Raw genomic sequence first — 19,318 nt, forward strand, 5'->3', positions numbered from 1 at the left:
GAATTTTCAAGTATCTCAAAGGCACCATGAATCTGGGATTATGGTATCCTAGAGATTAAGACTTTAAGCTAATTGGATATTCAGATGATAATTTTGCAGGATGCAAAATAGACAGGAAAAGTACTTATGGAAGCTGCTAATTTCTTGGAGGCAGATTGATTTCTTGGTACAGCAAGAAATAAGTCAATTTCCACTTCAACTGCAGAAGCAGAATACATTGCTACAGGAAGCTGTTGTGCTCAGATTCTATGGATGAAGAATCAATTACTGGATTATGGGTTAGAATATTCTTCTATTCCTATATATTTTGATAATCAAAGTTCTATTACAATGACAGGAAATCCAGTGCAGCATTCAATGACTAAGCACATCAGTATCAGATACCATTTTATAAGGGAACATGTGGAAGCTGGTACGGTGGAATTGGTCTTTGTTCCAACAGATCAACAAGTAGCAGATATATTCACCAAGCCTATCAGTGAAGCTACATTCACAAGATTGGTGAATGAATTGGGAATGATTTCAAGGCAGTTCTCAAACTCTGATAACTAAGTCTGCTGATATTTTTGAAGCATGGTATCTTATTATTTGTCAGTACTTGCTAGATGTTGATTATTATGCTAAATGCTTGATGCCATGATAACATGCAAAATGTGCTAAATGATCTTATGTGAAAGTTGCATGTTGAATTGCTGATTATGCTTAAAACTTTGTTATTAGTTAAACTTGTTTTGACTAATAGGGTATATCAGTAGTTAAATCCTGATACTAGTAATTAAGATACTGGTAGTGGCCAAACCTTGATTGACTGTTATACTTCATTGATTATTTTGAATTTATTCGAAATAAATTGTTCACAATATTTTTAATTATTCAGTGAGTTCTTGATTACTTTCTTATATGTGTGCCTGAATGTTCTTAAATGATCAGTACTGCATGCTAAATATCAGATATTTTTTATAGTGCATGTGATTAAACTAATCTCTGTTTAAGTTTCATATGATCATTACAGTACAGATTGAGCAATACAAGAAATAAATGTTATTTAGGAAGAATTTATGGAAGATTTAATTCTTAATTACTAAGAGTTATAATCTTTGAGTGTTGCTTACAAGTCAAAATCTTTTGAAACTTTCTTTTTTTAATCAAGAAAGTTGTCCACGCTCAAGCTTAAATTTCATATATCTTACATCTTAAATTTCTTCATACAACTGAAACACTTGAATTCTTTTCTCAAATGTTGCCAAAAATCAAGTTTCATAATTCTTGAATTATGCTCACCACTCAGAAACAACATTAAGTTGGTTAGAGACTACTTGCTGAGGTAGATCTTGATGATACTAAAAAAGACACAGAGGTTTCATCATTCTTTACTGAAGACTATGTGATAGCTTTCAATAAACACATTCAAGTATTAGTTCTTCGCAAGAAGAACAAAGTTTTGAGATCATGGTACATGACAATAACCTGATCAAATCCTCTCCAATTCAAATGGAGGTTCTCATTATTGATGAACAACAACTGTCATAACCACAGTATCCACTGTGAGTCTAATTATGAATTAACAAGGTTTAAATATTGGTATTACTTTATCAACATTTATTTTAAATACTGATTTAGTTATTTCAGCCTTTATAGTATACTTTTTATAATATAAATCGTATTGATATGATTACATCTAGACCTTGTTTAAGGACTACCTCTAGTTGTATGATCACAGATCACCCTTCTTTAGCCACTTCTTATTTCTGTATGACAATCTTTCTGAGCCTTTTTCTGTGAGATGTGTGAAAAGATTGAGAGAAAAACATAATTTAAGAGAGGCATAATCCTTCCTGGCAAAAGGAGAGGTAGATGAGAGATAGGATTTAGTAATCCTTGTGAGGAAGCTCTGACTATTAAAAGTCATGAGATGTGTGGTGTGAGGAGTAGTGAGACTATTTTAAAAGAATAGAGAGATTAAGTTTTATTTGCTATATATTTGCAGATGCTCAGAGTACTAAAAAAACAGATGCTGAACAACAGTCTGTTGAATTTCAGGAAAGCTCTGATGTATCAAAGGCTATTAATCTCCCTGCAAGTCTAAGTACTGATACTTTGTTGCAGTCCATATATTCTACTATTCCACCACATGAGATAATCCCTATTTTTGTTGAAAAATAGTCCATTCATAAAGATTCATCCATTTCAGAATCACCAAAGCATTCTACAGGACTTGAACTCCTGGAAGTTAATTTTGAAGCCCCAATTCATTTATCTACAATACTTGAAAATGTGGAGAAGACTACCGAAGGTGTTGAAGCTTCCGAAGCCACTGGATCAATTTCTCATTCTATTCTGCATACTGAAAGTGATGAAAAAGTTCAGATTTTAGTGCAAGTTCCATCTGCTATTGAAGAATCTAATGATGGTAAAGAAACTCTTGTATCTAATGCTATGTTAGATCTTGAGGCTGATCTTTTCTTTCTTGAATATATGCATATGTATGTGAGACAACAAGAAATTAAAGAGTTAGATGCTAATAAGAAGCAAGATTATTCTAATAATCTCTGAAATGCTTATTGGAAAGACAAAACATATCCTACTTCCAGAACATATGCAACTGAACATCTGGAAACAGCTGAACTGAAGATTACAAATCCTGATATGCTGAATCATCTGAAAGCATCTACTTTAGTTGTCAGATCCTTACATACAGCTCATAAAGCAACAACTACTCAAATCAATCAGATTAAAGAATCATTGATTCCTTCAAAGCTTCTTACTCATCAAGTTCAAATGTCTGATCAACTTACTGAAGTACAGAATTCAATAGAGCTAATTCTTTCTCTACTGCTTGGTGATGATGCCAAAAAGGGGGAGAAAATTGATAAATCTAAATGCAAACAATTGTCATTTGTGACATCCGGGAAATATCGTGTAATTATTTTTATCAATAAATAATTATTATGTGAGTATTATGTGATTTTTGATGAATTATCTGATGGTTGGTGTTGATATTTGGATGTTTGCATATGATAAAATGTGAGTATGTTAATTCTAATATGTCCAGAAAAAATATAAATAGTTAGGGTATTTTTCTGGTAATTTTTGGAGTGTTATATGATTTTATAGTGATTTATGAATCTATTTATTATTTTCTGAATAATTACAAAAATGTTTTATAAAGCCGGGAATCGTCCAACTTCAACCGTTTTTACGTTTTTACAACCCGAAACTCTTCCGAAAACTCCTTCCTAGCCTAATCTAGTAATTCCGGACATTTTTCGTGTTTTGACTTTTTAGATCCGGATTACGGTTTAACCCGTGCGCGGCCCGACGCAAAATTTTCGATATAATAATCATTTCGATAAATCAACAAAACCCGTATTCTCAAAATACGGGATATTATTACATTATTTTCGTATAAAGTGTTTTATTAGAAGCCCAGTTTGGATAATTATCCAATACAGGTATCAAATCGGATCGTTTTTGTAGTAACTTAGCGGCTAAGTAACTAATTTATCAATCCAATACGTTCCAAAACAAACCAATATTCCATAAATATAAATAGCCTAATTGTTATTTCATTTTATTCGTATAATCATAATCAATCAGTAAATATATAGAATATACGGAGAAAAAACACCTAAAAACACCGCGTTCTTACTGGTATATTGGTTAATCCAAATGACAATGCGAGAACAGTACTTAGTTCTGAAAATTATCTTTGATATTTCCGTAGGTTTAATCTTCAATTGGTGAAATACCAAATCTTAAATCAATCTTATAAAAGTACTTTGCTTCTTTCATTTGATTAAACAAATCATTGGGTCGAGGTAACAGATATTTGCTCTTGATAGTAAACTTGTTGAGCTTTCGCTTTTCGACGTTTAATCTCATACTCCCATCTTTCTTATTAACAATTAATACCGGTGCACCTTATTGGGTACACTAGGTCTAATCGCTTCTTCTTCTAGCATTTCTTGCATCTGCTTTGCTAACTTCCTCATTATAACTGGCGTTATTCTGTGCGGGGCTTTGGACACTGGCCTCATTTCAGGTGCTAAGTCAATTTCTCTATCTGAAGGAAATATTGGTAACTCGTCTGGAAACATATATTAAAACTCTTTATTTGCTATAAAATCCTCAAATTTTTGTTTGCTTCTGACTTTTATTTATCTCATAGTCACCGTAATGCTCACATATTGATTACCGTAATCATCGTTAACAAATTCTTTACCCTCCTTCTTCCTTTATACCTCATCATATTCTCATTCGACGTCTTCAGGACTATCTCTTCATCACGATGGTTCATCTGGGCATCATGCTTAAATAGTTAATCCATTCCTTAGAATAATGTCAAATCCCCTTATCTCAAATGACATCAATTCTTCACAACTTATTGTCAGAAATCTCAATTCCACCATTGGTATTCACTTATTTAACACTTACACGTTCTTAATTTACTAATCTTTTAGTAATAATCTTATCAATTCAACAGGGTAATTCATCTTATCAACAAACCTTGAGGGATAAACAATTAAGTTGCTCCCACATCTTTCAATACTTTAACGCATAAAGTATCCACAATAATCATTCACGTCATCACATCCGTATTCTAAATATATTTCACAGGAAAAGTCACAAACTCTCGTTCTCGGAGACGTATTCCTTATTGAAGTAAATTCTGTTGACTCTAAGTGCATCCCGAACTGGGGCTAGTGATTTACAATCCTCGCCATATATCCTTGTTTCCTTTTCATGCATGAGAGGTAGATAGAACTTTGCCCGCTTGGTTCAAAATACGTTAATTTTTACTTGAAAAAAACTTTTGCAAAGAACGACGGTATAACGAAATAACTAAAAGGATTCATAATTCAATACACTTGAAGTTGAAAAGAAAGAAGAAATAATGATTTGGATGTGAATGAGACAACCACATTGGTACTTAAGATGGCCATTCTTTCATACCATATGGCATACAGCACATGATTAGGTGGCGTCCCACCCGACTCTTCATCATTCTGACAAAGTGTCTCACCATAACACTGTTTGTCCCAATCAGAAAGCAAAACTTGAGGGAAACAATTAAATTTGAAAGGAATGCAATATCCTTCTTTTCGATATCATAGAAAAGAGTTTATTTAAGAAAAGAAATTCATACTTATTTAAGAATCAAAAAGGAATATACGCTGTAATATTGAAGACAAGAATGATACCATTGGTCACCATCCACATTTCACTTGTATTCATCTTTCGAGCTTGTTCGATCATATCCCAATTGCGTCATATAACAACTTTAGAAGGTACGTTGAAATGCTTTCGCAAATTAAATAATATGGTAGATTCTTACTTGTTAAGTCTTGTGTCTTTACCATCGCACCTACACGTATAATATTTTAACATTTTGATCATAATGGCATTCCTACCAGATAACTTCGAGTTTCCTCTTTTTAATTTAGAATAACCACGAATCATTCCGCATAACGATCCTTTTGTTAATAATATTCTTCCTTTAGAAAAGTCTGGAAATCTTCCCAATCTTCTTCAATCACGCCCAGGCTCCTTTTAAATCAATGAATTATTTAAACTTTACGGGTCTCTGCAACTGGATGAATAATTACTCCGTACGCGGATTCTATTATTAACCTTGTTAAACAATATTTACACCTTACCGTTGGGAATAATTGACTTCTTCTTAATCGCGGGTTACTTTATCCTCTGAATTAACAATACCAAGTCTGAAACGGCATCTTTCCAGGTAATCTGGGTCTTTTAACAAACAAGAAACTCAAGTAGTAACTTGACAATCAAGGTTTAAAACTTATTTTATTCAAAAAAAGCTTTTAGAAATTTTGTAAGAGAATCTTTTTCGAAAACTAGTTTAAAATACAAATCTGATTGTCCTTACTATATGAGTTGGTTGTTGACTTTCCTTCTTATAACAAGGTACCAAATTAAAGAAACGATCACATAAAGATCCATTTACTTTAATCTACCCTCTCTCCTTTATTGGGTCCATTTGCCTTTCTTAATCGATGAAAACTTTAGTTGTCGTTGCATGCTATCTTACTCGTAGTTTCACATCAAGCTTCCATACCGATAATACTCCCGTCATCAACTATACAATCATTAAGTAGATCAGACTATCCAATAGTCAACAAGTCGGCTAATGTCACATTACCTTGTTACTATCAATATATCACATTATCATAACATCATTAATTAACTTCAAGAAAGCTCCAGAACCATAATCTCCTCTAACTCACTTTTCAATACTTATCAAATCCATTCTACAAGCTAGTCATGGGTGGCCTAATCACTAATGGCTTTTTTTAACCCGGTAACAGCTACCCTTCGGAACACCTGAATCTTCTTTCTAGACTTCTTCTCACCTTTATTTATACCTCCAGTACTCACCATTTACAGTAACCCTCGAATCCATCCTCGTTGGTACTATTGCTTCATAGGACAAGTTTTAAACTGAGGGTATAGAACATGGGTAAACTAAAGAGATACACTCACAGCTGAATGTCCAATAAAACAAGGATAAGCAGATGGAGGTTTTTTTTTTAAAATAAGTGGTCTTACATCAGGATGTGGTATAATAGCATAGAATAGCTTGAAGGGGTGAAGCTGTTATAGAAGAAGGTAATACAAGTAATACTGATGAAAGAACAAGGTGCGAATCAAATCTGGGAGAAGATGACGATCCTTGAACGGAAGGCTCCGAATGATCAGGTGATACAGGGAAACCAAGATCTGCCATTGCCGTTATCTGGAAATCACGTCGCAAGCTAAGAATCCCAAATCGCAACACGAACCGTGTCGGAGACCTACTATATAGTCGCACTCAACCTCACAATGTCTTATCTTTCTATTTCCTATTCCTAATCCTAACCCTCTACCCAATCCCGACAATCTAGGCTTGTTTCAGTGACTTATAACCTGTAGCTCTGATACTAACCTGTGGCGCCCTCCAAACCCGGGTCAGAAGTTTGGGGTCCACAATACATACACGATATATAAACATGTATAAGAAATATTATTTGCAATGACCCTGCTTTACATAACCATGGATCGTAACAGGTTCAAGTATGAAAATAAGCCACAACCTTAACTTGTATTATAACGTACCAAATCCCAACTAATTTAACATACAACTGACAACAAAATTATTCTTACAATCTTACTATCTCACTACCGCAATAAGCTCCCGCTAGCTCGATCCAACTCAATCTGGAATCCTAGCTTGTACATTAAACTGGGAAACCTCGTTATCAACCGTATCCTTCTTAACTGTAGAATACATAAAAAAGATTCGCAAGAGTGAGCTAATTAGCTCAGCAAGTTACAATAACAATAACTGAGGCTAAACAATAATTAAACGAGATGATTCAAAGGAATCAAGTTTCTTGTTTAAACAATCAATAGAATTGGATATTCGTTTTAAGTTTTTAAGACCAAGGTTAGGCTGCTGATCAGTCACGCACTAACCCCGAGCAAAGCACACAGCACTGCTCTAACTACTATCCAAGGCACACATGGGCCTAACTTGACCATTGATATGGTCTGACCACGAATCTGGTCCACATAAAGAAAACTATCCAATTCTAAAACAGTTCAATATGATAAACAATATAATTCAATAAAACCGGATCATAATCAATAACAATAAAACATTTGTATAAGAGCATGGTGAAAATTCATGGGTACCGAAAGGGTATGTCAAAGTATATAAAAGGGATGGCCTCCAGCCTGTAGGATAATCGGGTATTAGATGAATAATGTTTTTACAAGGTTTTAGTACTTTGATGTCACAAGGTATGGTTGAATTTAAAGTTTATGTATGTTTAAACAATTCTGTTCTAGTGTTTGGTATATGATGGATATATATTTGTGGAGTAGTATCGTGTTTGTGTGGTTTAGTATCTGGTAAATCAACAAGAAATGGTTAACAAAGAATAAGGCTTACGGCTCAAAGATCAAATGATGTGGCCCAGGTTCAAGGCTGAAGGATTCAAAGTACTTTCAACATAAAACAGAGCTATTTTGAATACTTAACAATATGTCACGAGAGAATTTAGAAATATTTGCATTATATCTTGAAAAAGGTTTAGAAGTACTTGCCTTACAGGGCTTTACAACTATTACTGATCAACTCTAAGCCGACTCTGCCGCTCAGGCTTTAACGTTCAACCACTAGACCGCATTAGATTCGACTTCGACACTCAGGTTTTTCTGTTAAAACTCTACTGAGCTCGTCGACTGACTACTAGGTCATCTTTAGTCCAACGTCCATTTTCGGTTTCCTGACTAAAATCTACCGGGGCGAAATACTCTATGTTAGACACTTAGTTATGCTTGACATATCCTCGCTACAACCTACCCATATGATAGCATATTCCAACTCGTAATTAGCCATATTATAATACCAGATATAGCAATTAGGGTTCACGTTCTCGAAAATCGATTCGGTGTTCGTTTTCAGAAAATACATTTACGCGTCTTTGTATGAAATTAGGGTTATTGAGTTTTGGCAAAACATTTCACTACAACATACAATCAGGTTTTGTATAAAATACGTATATATTTACTTATACTCGCTCGACGTCCCGATAATTACCAGATACGTTCCCGTATTTTCATAGTTGATTTCCCGGAAATTGGGCTGCGTCTCCTTTGTTTATCGGACAACCCGTCGAACACAATATCGACGTCAAATCAATTCACAACAACTACAATAACAACCCTAATCACAATCCAAATGCACGAATCCCAATCACCGATATTATTCATTTATTACTATTATTCGTATTTATATTTTTATTCGTGTTAGGACTCAGAATTGGATCATCACTGTCCACCGTCGGCTCGCCGAGGCTCATCGCCGACGGCGATAAAATTCGCGGGTACCCGAACAATTTCGGGTTTCCAACGCAAATCCTATCGATTGATATATTTAAATCTTGCAAATACTGATTAGTTTATTTCATAAAATCCGTCAATTAATCCCTGCAACAAGTGAAGCAAAATAATAAAAAAATCATTTTCACCACACACGCGTATAACACGCGCCATACACAGGAAATATTCACGACCGGAAACACAGGAACAAGCGGCTCACGGCGGAGCCAAACCACAACAACACACCACAGAGGAAACACACGCATACATGCACAACACAGCACGTATTAATGATGTACACACACAGAATTATATATACTCGAACATCAGAATTACCCTTCGCCGGAAAAATACACCGGCGGCGAGGGAAGTGAAAGAAACAGACGGGAATTACCGGAAGGGGAGGAGAAGAACAGCAGGCGGGATCACAGGGAACCACAGGGAAATGATTGTATAGAAGAGAAGAGAGATTGGGCGAGTAAAAACTGAAATCGCAGAGAGAGAGAGAGAGAGAGGGAATTAACGAGGAGAAAGAAGGAGTACAGGGGAGGTGGAGCTTCTGGGTTATTTTATTTACTTATTTATTTTCATTGCTTCCCCTTTTTGCTGATTGACATAGAGATTAACAACACGTGTATTACTCCTTTATCACAATTCGACACGTATCAAAGAAATAGATACGTGTCCCAGATTTTGATTACAAGCCCGCAATTTAAAATTAACGGGCTGAGGTGCACCTAAAACCAATTTCAGAAATTTACGAGAATAGTTTTAAAATTTTCTAAAAATTCCAAAACTAATAAAATAAAATTTTCATAATTTTTAAAATATTTTTAAAATACAACTCGTATGTATCCGCATTTCACAATTAGCGAACCAAGCTACACATAAAACAAATTCAGAAAATCACGAAAATAGTTTTAAAATGTTACAAATATCCCGAAATTTATAAAAACATAAATTTTGTAATTTTAAAATAATTTCTGAAAAGCAATTTACACCCGATTTTAGCAATTAAAGAAATCGATGCGCGAGTGAAATTAATCCCATAAATTTCCAAAATAATTTTAAAATTCTCGAAATATTCCAAACATAAATAAATATAAGTTTCATAATTTTTGAATAAGTCTAGAATTAAATATGTATTTTACAAATAAAAGTAATCAGAAAATCATTTAAAGATAAATAATCAATAAGATATTGATTTCTCAATTTTATAAAATCCTAAAAATAATTATTGTATTTATAAAATCATAAAAACAAGTTTAGAGACACTTCAAATATTTATACAAATAAATTTGCATTAAATCCACTTTAAAAGTGAAACAATTCAATACAATTCCTTAATTAATCACGAGGACAACCCGATACATCATAAATCACACCTAGATAATAATCAAACAACAACTAGCTGTCAAAACCAATACACATATTTTATTTAATAATTTCCATAATAATCACATATTTAAATAATTCAAAAATACACGAGTCGTTATACCTTATCCTTCTAGGTCCCTTTGAGGCTAATCTGCAAGGATTTATGTCCTTATCGGGACTCTTCTCAATAGCTGATTTTTCCCTTATTAATTAATTACGAAATTAATTAATATTCAGGGTTTTTGGGCCTTCTTTGTTCCATCAGGCCTAATCTGGTCCATTAGGCCTGATCAATGTGTTAACCTTTTTGGTCAGAATGTCATACATCTTCTTATAGGGCCTAGCAGCCCAAATCATATATAATTACTGTAATATTTAATTACATAATCAGGATTTATTTATCCCTATCATTAGGATTTGTAGCTTAGGACAATCTTGTAATTTTAAGCATGTAATTTAAATTTCATGAAATGTATTTGCTCAATATATTAATGAAATTTTATATTTATGCAAGATTTTGTCTCTGGGTCGTTTGATATTCAGATAACATTTTAAATCCTGATACTATCCATATTCTGATGACCTTTTTAGACCTGATACAAATCAAGTTATGATTCTGACGTGGCAGTATTTGTTTACTTGGTTTATTAATGGTCATTCTCTCATTGGTCATAATTTTACAGAATATTGGTAAAGCGGTAATAAAAGTTTATTAAGTGGGATCAGTTTTAAAATTTAAAATAAAACTGAATGTCCTTGATTAATGGGATTACTTGGTAAGTTGAACGGTTTTTCCTTGAAAAACTGCATGTGATAAGTAATGATTACTGAATACCCGTGCCCATTAATTATCTTTTACTACTGCATGTTTGACAGGTGTCTCAACGGTTACTTTTTCTACCGTGTATAAGTAAAAGAGAGAAAAGATTGTAAAATCTTTTATTTATTTTCATATTTTATCTCTCACTTTTTTACTTTTATTCTCTCTCATCTACTGACGATTTTTCATACAGACATTTTCTCAAACACCTTACAGGCAATTTTCTTTCTCGCGAATTCTCATGGCATCCAAGGACATAATTTTTGATGGAGCTACGTTTGTTCCTAATAACTTCTCTGCTATTCTTAGCAAGTCAGAAGCACCATCTGAACTTCACTTCATTCAGGACTTTCTTGCTAGTTCTGACATTGGGTATGCTCTGAACGAACCCGAAGCAGTCTCCGGTACTCAAGTCCTGGAGTTCTGGAGAAGCGGTGTATATGATGATGGTGGTGCTCAAGGGTCCCCAAGTATTATTTTTTCATCAGGGGAGGATGAGTATGTTGTGACATTGTCTATGATTCGACAAGCACTGCAGCTACCTGAGAACTGTGTTTATTCTACTGTTGAAGATCCAGTTCTTCAAAACATGATGGCCAGTCTGGGATATGAAAGGACATTGGCAAAGTTGGGCCAGTTGAAGAGATTTTTCATGAGGAGGGAATGGATTTTCTTCTTTGATTGCATAACCAAGGCTTTTGCAAACAAATGTTCCAATTTTGATGTAATTCCCATATTCAGCCAACAAATCGGGTATGCTCTCATAAATCAAACTGATTTTGACTATGCAAGTGTTGTCTTAGGTTTTATTGGGGACAGAATGAATGAAGATAGATCTACTATTTATTTTGCTAGATTCTGTCAGCTTATCTATAGTTTCTGTTGTGATAATAAGCCCCGAAATGCTAGTGAATTAATTTCATCATTCAGAATAGCTAAAAGAGCTTTTACTGACTTATTATCTACTGATAATAAGAAGGTTGTGGTAAGACCCTCTTAATTCCTTTATTTGTCAAACAAGCCTTAATAACCTATGATCCCGTTAAATACACTGCACTATATCCTGATGTCCAACCGTCTGCACCTCATCCATCAGCACCTACCACCTCTACTCAATCACCTCAAACTTCAGACCCTACAGTGCAGCCTTCCTCTTCCAAACCTAAGAGGACTAAGAAAGTACCTCAGACACAACAGGAGAGAAGGAGATTCGTTCTGCGCGATGAATCAGATGCTGAGGAACAGGTTCCCGTATCAGAACCTGTTGTTCGAGAAGCTGAGAAGGTCTCTTCTCAGAAGGATGTTGATATTGGGAGTTCTAGGCCCCTAAAAAGGCTTAGAAAGTGTAGTTCTAATGATACAACTCCTAAAGTCTCCTTAAAAGCTAAAAGATTCAAAACATTGGCAAAAAGGCCTGAAGATTCTGGTAAAGGAATGGAAGCTGTAATATCCGGGATATATCGTGTAATTATTTTTGCTATTAAATAATTATTATCTATGTTCCGTATCTATTCTGTGAATTAATTGTTAAGTGTTATCTGTGATTGGATATTTAAAAATAATATTAATTGAGTATTTTAATTTTTATATGTCCAAAATAAAATATAGATAATTTTCATATCCAAATTATTTTTATGTTGATTTATAGATTTATAAAAATCATATGAAATTTCTAAAATCTTTTTCCGGGTAATTAAAATCTATTTTATAAAAAAAAAACCAACCGACGTCACCCGTTGTTACGTTTTTGGAACCCGAAACTCTTCCGAGAACTCCTTCCTAACCTAATTGTAATATTCCGAGCATATTCCATGTTTCGACGTTTTCGATCCGGTGTACGGTTTGTTCTGCGCGGGTCCCGGCGCAACATTTTTGATATAATATTCATTTCGGTAAATCAATAAAACTCGTATTTTCGATAAACGGGAGCTTTTTATTAAACTATCCCAATTATCACTTCGTAGTACGTGTAACCACGCGCTGAGACCAAGACCGCAGTACAAATTGTATTGATTTGGATAATTATCCCGAAAACCGATACCGTTTGGATCAGTTTTTATAAATAAACGTACCGTTTTATATCCGCAATGATCCAACGGGATACTAATTTTCCGTAATTATAAATAGCCTTTTACCGTATTTTATTTCGTATCAAAATCATTTGCAGATAGTTAATTTTATAATTTTCAGAGAAAAACCCTAATTACATAAACTGTTCTAAGAATCAAACAGCAAAACGAAGGCGTTACCAATCTCTGTTTTCAAAGCTTGAGTAACCAAAACGAAGGATTTGAAGTGTTCTACCAGATTCTGAGCTTTGTTTTACTGCAGAAATCAAGGTTTATTTTCTATAATTTTATTTATTTTCGAATTAAATTTATTAAAAATATAAATTTTTGTCCGGATGATTGTTTGTATGATTTGATGATTGCATGTTGTAGATCTTGTTTTCCTGGTGATTTTGATATATTATACGTCTGATTTGGAGTTCAATAACATGTTCAAAATTGAGTTTGATTTTCGAATTTTAAAATTTGGGTTTATAACCCGTATTAATGTTCTTAATTGAAATTTGGGGGTTTCTTATTCTGGAATAGATTGATGTTGTGGTATAGTGGATTGTATTCTCTGTGAAATTTGCAATCTAGTCGTATAAGTTTCATAAATCACCGAGGTCTGTAGAGAAGGGAGTTGTCTTTTGAAATTTTCCGAAGTTCGCCGGAAACTGGCAAACTTCACGGCCAAATTCCGGCCAACTCAGGGATGATTAGAATGATTTGTTGGTATGGTTGAGTTCCTAGTGAAATATAGATGTGATCTGGAGGTGTTGGTGGGGTGAGGACGCCGGGAACGTGTTCCCCGGTCACCCCTGTATTTTCCGGCGACGGGGATGTAAAAATTACAGTTTGGTACCTGGACTTTTGGGAATGATACAGTTAGGTCCCTGAAGTTTCCAGACTTTGCAAATTTAAGATTCCTGTTCTAAAAATGTTTAAAAATCATATTTCCTATTTATTTTTATTATAAAAATCCATTTTTAATTTCTGAAAATTCTAAAAATTAGTATTTTAATTCCGAAAATTATTTTTAATTCCAAAATAAATCTAAATTAATTAGTTAATTAGTTTCAGTTAATTTCTAATTGAGTAATTGGTCAATTAATTCAAAAATTAATTGATTAATTGAATTAATTAATTATTAATTGATTTTAATTAATTAATTAATTAGATTTAATTATTTAAAAATGATTTAAAAAATTCCGAAAAATAATTTCGAGCTCTAAAATATTATTCTAAATTATTTTCAAGGCTCGATAATTATTCCAAAATTGTTTCGGAGCCAGAATTGGCCAACTGAACCCTGTTTATTAACCCGAAATCAATCCAATGACCTATTTTAATTCCGAAAAATGTTTTGAAAATCATTTTAAATACCCGAAAGCCTATTTATGACCCGAGACTTCTTTATAAACGATATGTCATTGATTACGTGATGTGTTATGTGCTATACGTGACTTGTTGATTGACTATCGGTCTATATATTCGGTGTTTACTTGATTATTGTATAACTTTCAATCCGTTAATCGGATTTGGGTGAAACGAAGGGTAGATAAAAGTATGTGTCGAATAGAATTCTATGAGTCGATTATTGATAGATACTTATGATATGTGAGCAGAAGAGGCAAGACGTAGGAAAGGAAAACAGGTAGTTGAGGAGTAAGACGATTGTGATTGGAAGCGAGCACAGAGTAGTAAGCTAATACAAAGCAAGTGTTCTGAACTTTCTCGAGATATTGTAGTACTTGATAGTCTTGTTGATATTGCAAGTGCTTTGAAGCACTGAAACCCAAACCCTGATTCCAGTTATTGTTCTTGAGCCATGAACCTTATTCTTTCTATACCATTGATTTTCGTATACCCAAACACGAACCTCAAGTATACAATACTACTCCACAAATACATACATATTAAATATTAAACACGGAACCAGATTGCTTATACCTTCAAACCATTTTATTTTATGCTTTGAAAGCCCAAATCTTTGAAACCCTGAAATGTTGATTCCTTTGTTATCCAATTCTTTCATTACCCAGCATTCAAGCTCTAAAATTTCCTTATTGATCCTTACAAGGGTTGAAACCCTTTCATTGTTAAACACTCATTGTTGTTAATGATTCTGGTTATTGTTTATTATTGCTTATTTTGTTATTATATTATAATTGGATTGTTTTTATAAAATTGTGGACCAGATTCGTGGTCAGACCATATAATGGTCAAGTTAGGCCAATGTGTGCCTTGGATCCAGTAGTTAGAGCAGTGCTGTGTGCTTTGCTCGGGGTTAGTGTGTGACTGATCAGCAGCCTAACCTTGGTTTTTAAAATAAAAGTATAATATCCAATTCTAAATCATAATCCATTGTTCAGTTGATATCATAATCATGTTCACTTGATGATCATTATTCTCAGTTTTGTCATTGTGACTTGCTGAGCTAGTTAGCTCATTTGTGCGATATTGTTTCTGTTCTTTTCCAGTTAAGAAGGAATCAGTTGGTACCGCGGATCCCCAGTCCAGCGCGAGAGCTAGGGGTTCAGGTTGATCGAGCTAAGCTAGTAGGCTTCTTTTGGGATAATTTAAGTCTGTAAAAGTTTGTAATAATGTTTAATACTCAGGTTTGAGTTTGGAATAGTTGGGATTTGAACGGTATGTAATATAAGTAGATGTGTGGCTTGTGTGCATAATTTAATCTGTTGCGATCTGTGGTAGTTGGTAAATAGGGTCACTACATATTATTGTTATCTTTATTATTGTTATAAGCAGGTTATAAATAAGGCGTGTGTGCGTGTGTGGACCCCAAACTTCTGACCCGGGTTTGGAGGGTGCCACAAGTTTGGTATCAGAGCTACAGGTTATAAGTCACTGACACAAGCCTAGGTTGACGGGAATGGGTAGAGGGTTAGGATTAGAAGTAAGGAATAGAAAGATAGAACGTCGAGAGGTTGAGTGCTTCGGTATATCAGGTATTAGTGTAATTCATGTTATGGTTCGAGATTCTTATATTGCGAAATGATTTCAGATAGCAGCGATGGCCGACTCTTTTATTCCCGTATCAGCTGATCACTCAGAGCCTTCAGTTGGAGTGTCGTCTTCGGATCCACGTCCTGTTGTTCCACCAGTGTTGGCTATATTACCTCCACCTGTGTTGCAGCCCGTACCATTGCAGGTTATTCCACCTCCAGGCATGAGGCCACCTGTCAGAGGATCCCCACCTGCTGATTCAGGCTTGACTAGTCATTCAGTCACAGGAGTACCTTTCCAGTTCTCTTCCTATCCTGTCCCATATCATCAGTTTGAGGCTTGCCTTATGGAGCAGCGATTCCTACAGGGTCAGATCCAGGAGTTATTGCATATCATGCGTACCAGAGAGATGGAGAGTAGTGAGAGGCGACTTAGAGAGAGGCTCCAGGAATTTCATAGAGCAGCTGCTGTGAGGATTGCTGAGGCTACACATGAGGACATCACCCCTGATTTCCTAGTGGAGTGGGCTAAGTGGGTTCTAGAGGAGCTTGAGGAGATAGGAGGTCCAGATTTACCATGAGCCAGAGATTTAGAGATGGAGATGTTGAGCAGTGTTGTTATGGTTATGTAGTATGTACAGTAGTGTGTAGTGTGTATCAGTAGACTTTTGAGTTGTATTTATAGACTAGCTATGCTGACTAGTGAGTAGGTTGTTATACCCTCTTTGCTTTTACTTTCGAAGCGTCTTTACGCTTGTACTACCTAAAACTTTTGACTTATATATATCAGTACCTTTTTCCTTTCCAGCACTGTCATTTACTTTATTGTACCTGTTTTACCTTACCTTATCTATTGCACCAGTTATACCCCTGTGATACCATGTACCCTGTTTTCCATAACTGTTTATATATTCTGTAAAGAAGCATGCAATTTACTTAGTTACAACTATTTTCAAAAAGAGATATTTCTGTTTTGCAAAGTTATTCTTTTATGCAAAAGATTGATTCAAAAGCTAAATAAATTGATTGATTCTTTACAGAAAATGCCTCCCAGAAGAAATACTCGCACCAACACCCAGAATGAAGAAACCAACAACAACAACAACCAAGATGATACAAACCCGAATGTGAACCCAGGACCCATGGACCCCGCAATAGCCCAGATTCTTCAAATCTTGGCCCAACAAACAATTCACCTGGCACAACAACAACAAAGACAGACCAACCCCCAGGTAACTTTTAAAACTTTTCAAGCAGTAAATCCACCAGAATTCAAGGGTTCCTTAGAGCCAATTGAAGCAAATGTTTGGTTAAAGGAAATAGAGAAGGCATTTGCCTTAGTGAAAGTAAAGGAGGAACAGAAGGTTGAGTTTGCAAGTTATTATCTGAAGAATGAAGCCACCTATTGGTGGGAGATGGTGAAGACATTGGAAGGTACAGATGTTATTACTTGGGAAAGGTTTAAGGAATTGTTTTTAGAAAAGTATTTTCCTCAGTTTGTTCAGGATCAAATGGAGCTGAAGTTTTTAGAACTAAAGCGAGGGAACATGTCGGTAACAGATTATGAGGGTAAGTTTGAGGAATTGTCAAGGTATGTACCGTCGTATGTGGATACTGATAGGAAGAAGGCTAAAAGATTTCAGCAAGATTTGAAACCGTGGATCAGAGGGAAGGTTGCCATTTTTCAATTGAATACCTATGCAGGAGTAGTACAAAAGGCTATGATCGCAGAGACAGAGAGTGAGATGTTTCAGAAGGAGAAAGAAAGCAAGAAAAGGAAAGTTGAGGGAAGTGAGGGTCAGTCACAATGAGGGAAGTTTCCAAATTTTAAGAAGAGCAAGTTTCAGCCAGGGAGAAATTTTAATTTCAGGAAACAGAATGCAGGAGACGGAGGCCAGAGCAACCGTCTAGTTAATACAAATCAGCCAAATCAGATGAGATTAACTTTTCCAGATTGTCAAGTATGTGGAAAGAAGCATGGAGGAATTTATAACAAGTTGAATGTGGTATGTTTTAAATGCAACCAGAAAGGGCACTATTCGAGGGAGTGCCGAAATCAGCCAGCAAGAGAACCAGCAAGTAAGGATCAGCCTATCCGGAATCCAGCAGTAAAGGTTCCAGCCATTGGATTTACGTGCTTTAAATGTGGAAAGCCAGGACATATGGCCAGGGATTGCAAGACATCAGCCCCAGTCAGTAATACATTGAGGATTATGGGATCTACCCCAGCAGTGAATGAGACTCCAAGGGCTAGAGTTTTTAACATGTCGGTGAAGGATGCAATCCAGGATATGGATGTCATGGCAGGTACACTTAATGTGAATTCTTTATGTGCCAAAGTGTTAATAGATTCGGGAGCAACTCGATCGTTTGTTTCACAAGATTTTGTTAGTAAGTTAAATTGTCCAGTTGAATGTTTAAATGAAATAATGACTGTGGAATTAGCAAATCAAGAATGTGTATATGTTAACCAAGTTTGTGGGAATTGTGAGATTGAGATCTCTGGTAGTAAATTTTGTGTAGATTTGATACCATTTAAGTTAGGAGAATTTGACGTTATATAAGGGATGGATTGGTTATCTAAGCATGATGCGCAGATAGATTGTCGAAATAAGAAGGTAATGGTGAAAATGCCAGACGAAAGAATAGTAATGTTCAAGGGTCAGAAACAAGTAAAGAAGTTCTTAACGATGATTCAAGCCAAGAAGTTACTACAGCAAGGATGTGAGCATTTCGTGGCATATGTGATTGACAGAAGTCAAGAACCAACAAAACTTGAAAATATTCCAGTTGTGAATGAATTTCCAGACGTATTTCCCAACGAGTTACCAGGACTTCCTCCAGATAGAGAAATTGAATTTGCGATTGACTTAGCACCGGGAACAGAACCAGTATCCAAGGCCCCGTACAGAATGGCGCCTGTTGAGATGAAAGAGTTAGCGAAGCAATTGCAGGAGTTGTTAGAGAAAGGAGTAATCAGACCCAGTGTAGCCCCGTGGGGAGCCCCGGTATTATTCATCAAGAAGAAAGATGGAAGCATGAGACTGTGCATCGACTATAGGGAGCTCAACAAGCTGACAATCAAGAACAAGTATCCGTTACCCAGAATTGACGATCTGTTCGACCAGTTGAAGGGAGCCAAGTATTTCTCCAAAATTGATTTAAGATCAGGATATCATCAACTAAAGATCAAGCCAGAAGATATACCAAAGACAGCT

This window comes from Apium graveolens, chromosome 11 (genome assembly GCF_009905375.1).
Source record: "Apium graveolens cultivar Ventura chromosome 11, ASM990537v1, whole genome shotgun sequence".
Taxonomy (NCBI): Eukaryota; Viridiplantae; Streptophyta; class Magnoliopsida; order Apiales; family Apiaceae; genus Apium; species Apium graveolens.